Source organism: Mustela nigripes, chromosome X, assembly GCF_022355385.1.
Source record: "Mustela nigripes isolate SB6536 chromosome X, MUSNIG.SB6536, whole genome shotgun sequence".
NCBI lineage: Eukaryota > Metazoa > Chordata > Mammalia > Carnivora > Mustelidae > Mustela > Mustela nigripes.
This window is the reverse complement of record NC_081575.1, coordinates 21,945,025-21,949,323: the sequence shown is the minus strand read 5'-3', so window position 1 is coordinate 21,949,323 and position 4,299 is coordinate 21,945,025. Positions and strand designations below refer to the sequence as shown.

Below are 4,299 nucleotides of genomic sequence, written 5' to 3'. Positions count from 1 at the left end.
AAAAAAAAAAAAAAAAAAAAAAAAAAAAACCAGAATCCTACCTTCTTTGAAAGGAAAAGGATTTTCTTGACTGGTTAGAGGATGATCTGATAGCTCAGTCTTAGTGGGATTAGAGTAGTGAACCTCAAGACCTTTTCAACCTTACAGTTCTCATGTAAAATTACTGCCCTTAACTATATTGAGAGCTATGTTAACAGAAACTTTGCAGTGGCTCTAAGGAAATAGGATCACAAATATTTCCTAAAAGGCAGCTACCCCACTACACTTTCATTAGGGTAAATTTGAGTTTTTAGTCTAGTGTCAGTGGTAGGTATATATATATTGGTTGTGCAAAAGATTTTGGCGTTCTAGTTGTTGTTTTATCATCTTTGGCCTTTGGCAAGTCTCTGTATTATCAGTGAGTTTAGAGTTAAAATTCAACCATATTTTGTTTTCCTAACAATGCCCAAAAACCACTGGAGGCACCATGGACTTCTTCCTCATTTTCTCTGCTGGCCCATGGTAGGTGTAATCTTCATTGTGGTCACAGAACATTATTTAAATTGTCCTCTCAGAGCCTAGTGCACCTTGTAGTGGCAAGTGCAACTTCTTGCTGGTTCTTCCCTCTTTCACCACTAATACTACCATCATCAACAAAACATACAAAAACAATTTAGTACTGCACTGCAGTTAAATTTCAAACACCAAACTGAAGTTTCTTAGCTGAAGTTTATGGTAGACAGTTTCACTCTAAAGCTAGTAATAGTAATAACTATAAAAGTGGAAGTTCATGATTTGACTCAACAAGTACTTTATTGTACCTCCCTCTTTCCTACCTACCAAACCAAGAAAACCACAGACAGATACAAAGGGGGAAATCTATGGTTATGTTGTCAACTCTACACTGGCACACTTACTATTGCAGATTACACTGGCTCATTTACTATTGAAGATAAATGTGTCATCTACACGGGCCAGAAAAGTTCCAACCAACTCTCTTGATAGGTAGTCAGGTAGAATTCCAATGCAAAAGCAATTTTAAAGTTATTCCATCTAAGTGGTTTACTGTAAACTTTTATCCATTCAGTTAGATATATACTTAAGCAGGATCTACACTATTTCCCAACTGTCAGACTCTGTCCAGGGAAAGGCTCTTACCTTCCTATTTGCTCCCAGAGATAACCTGCCCAGATTCTCAATGTCCTGAGTCATTGCCAAGGTACAAGGTTATTACTATTTCTGATAATTTCCTTCTAAGAACTATCTCCACCCTTAATGTAAATGTAGCAGTTTTGTTAGTATCTTCTATTAGCAAATTTTATCTATATCTATCTATAACTTTATATGTTTCCATATGTTGCTGCTAATAGAAATAACTTTATAATTTATAACATTCTCATACAGAAATATATACCCATTAAGAGTATTTTTATAACATTCTTTTTTTCACTTCATTCTTAAATGAAGGAGTTATTACAAATGTTAAACACATAAAGAATGGAGTCTTCAATGAATAAGGATTGTCTCCCAAAGCTCTAACACAAACATTTTAAACTTTTAAAGAGATTTAAAACAGTTACTGAGGGACGCCTGCGTGGCTCAGTTGGTTAAGCAACTGCCTTCGGCTCAGGTCATGATCCCAGCGTCCTGGGATCGAGTCCCACATCAGGCTCCTTGCTCGGTGGGGAGCCTGCTTCTCCCTCTGCCTCTGCCTGCCATTCTGTCTGCCTGTGCTCGCTCTCTCCCCCTCTCTCTCTCTGATAAATAAATAAAATCTTAAAAAAAATAAAAAATAAAACAGTTACTGGAAGCTGAAAGTCAGGGCACAAATCCATTCTATCACTTGATAAGGGGGAAAAAAAAAACTCTTGAATAAGTCCATTCCCCTTTCAATGCACTTTAGCACCTCATCTGGCTGGCTGACTCTACAGATGAGACTTCGTTTGTCCTCTAGCAGATTTGCAGTGACTGATGACATCAAGTACAGTCTAGTTTCTAGGCTTTCTGGATTCCTTGGAAGCCATCCAGAAGAAAACCACCTATTGGCTGTTCAGTTATATCTCGTGCTGACCTCAGCCTCTCCTCCATCACATCTCTACCTCCAATACTCCAATGGTGGCACTTTTCTGAAGAACCTCTGACTCTTCCTGTAGCCATAGATGATTATCAAGGGAAGCAATCAATCAATAGACTTTCTGGCTCTTTTAATGGGAGTGGCTCGCAAGACATCTCTCCATCTGAGAGACACTGGAACCAGTCTGTCTGTAGGGCCTGCTGAATTGTCATGAACTTAGAAGTAGGTATTTCCACTCATCATCCAATACCCCACATAGACACATACTTGTTCCTTACATAACCGGTTGGGCAGGGGCTGACTGAATCATGCAGGGAACAGTACAGGAGCAATTTTGGCATGCTTATAAAGTTTCCATTTCCTTCCTTCTATTATGCCAAGGATTCATGGTGTTCTACCAATGAGGACCATATAAGCTGAGCCATAGCAGAAAGCTCATGGATACTATGCAACGTCTGATGGGTCAGGTGTGAGGCAGAGCTGGTCTTCGTGTACAAAGGCAAGTTGGAATGTCCATGGTGTTGTACCCTGTTTTGTCCAGGTTTTTTTTTTTTTTAATTTTTCCTAGTTGACAGCAATTAACTAACTACCTTGGTAAGACTCAGCTTCATTCTAAGATTCCTTTAGGTCCTGCACACCTCCCAACTTGTTTTGGTCTTGAGACTCCTTAAACCCCTCATAGGTCTCTAACTAGGCTCAAATCTCCATGGAATGTGGGGATCACACATTGGTGCTATGATTAGTTGGCCCAGGACACACACCTTAATTTGACCACATGATATATGTGTAGCTTGTCTCTCCAGAGCCCACGCAATTGCCTATTATGAGTCGAAAGTTTGTCTAGATGCTTTTGGTCATATAGATTCACTGTGGTCTGCCTTTCAGGCTCATTAATAGTCTGACTACATAATTACTGTAGCCCCATCACTTGGGGAGATTCATTCACCATGTGCTCCCTTGGACAAAGCCCTGGCCATATAACTGGAAGACTAGATTTCAGTTCTACTCAGCTGTGACACTTGGGCAAATCACTTAGCCTCTCCATGCCTATTTCCTTCTGAACAAAGAAGGATAAGCATGGTGGGTAGGACTACATGAACTTCCAAGGTTCTATCCAGCTGTAATGTTAGAGGAACAAAAAGTTTTAGATTACAGTCATAGCCTTCTTGTGTCCTTGTTTACTGATCACTATTGGCCTGATGATAAATGCATTGGTGCCAGCAATCAGGTAACAGTAGAGATATTTGAGAACCTATAAAGATGCATGACCTGTGAACTTTGAAGTGGCTGGTGAATTGGCATCAGCAGATCCTGAGGCTAGAAAGAACTTCCTGTGTTTCCTCTTATTCTATGAGTTTTTCCTGCTCTCACCAAAGGAATGACATTCATGTTGATTGTGTGACAGGTGATTTTTATTTTCTCTAGGCTGTTCTATATTTGTCAGGTTTTCTGTAAGAATACATACACACATAGGTTTTGTAAAAACAGCCAACAGAACGAAAAAAAATGCCTTTGCTTTTGTAGGAGCATGGGATATATTTGTTTTAAATTCTTAGGTTATATTTTGTTATTTGTTCATTTCAGGGGGCATTACTGGATATTATTTTTAATTATTATGCGGTTACTGTGTTTTTAAGTGTTAAGTATATATTTTTTTCTTTTCTTAATGGTTTAGGAATATCCATGACATTCCTATAATCTCTCCTTCATGAATGCTAAGGGTAGTTATGAAAGACATTTTGTTCTTAAGGATCTGCTTGCTTTGAAATATATTGGATTAGACTTGTTCATATATTTATATTCCTGCTCAATGACAAATTGACTGTTGGAAGAGTATTAATATCCAAGAATCCATATAAAATTTATGAGTTTTATTTATGTTCAAAACACTAAATATTCTGCTCAGCATTGTACATTTCTCTGGGTATTTTTCTTATTAACACATTTTAAAAAATTGGTTTTTTCCCCTTAATGTAAGTCTATTAAAGTCAATAGCCAATAAACACTTTTAATTAAAAAATTAAAAATTGGTTGTTTTTAATTGGGGAGGGAGGGGCAAGATGGTGGAGAAATAGGAGACCCTGTTTCAACCAGTCCCCTAAAGTGAGCTAATTATCTACCAGAACACTGAACACCCACGAAATCAACCTGAGATGTAAGATTATACACTTCTGGATCTCTATGGGGGAAGAAGACACCAGTGGAGAGGTAAAGTGGAGCGGGAATGTTCCAAATGATACTGGAGG

The 4,299-nt window shown here is 38.3% G+C and overlaps 1 pseudogene; it reads right to left on the bottom strand.

Annotated features, from left to right (window-relative positions):
- Nucleotides 1-1,780: 1,780 nt before the first annotated feature.
- Nucleotides 1,781-2,667, bottom strand: LOC132006996 (queuine tRNA-ribosyltransferase accessory subunit 2-like; annotated as a pseudogene).
- Between the last annotated feature and the right edge of the window lie 1,632 nt (nucleotides 2,668-4,299).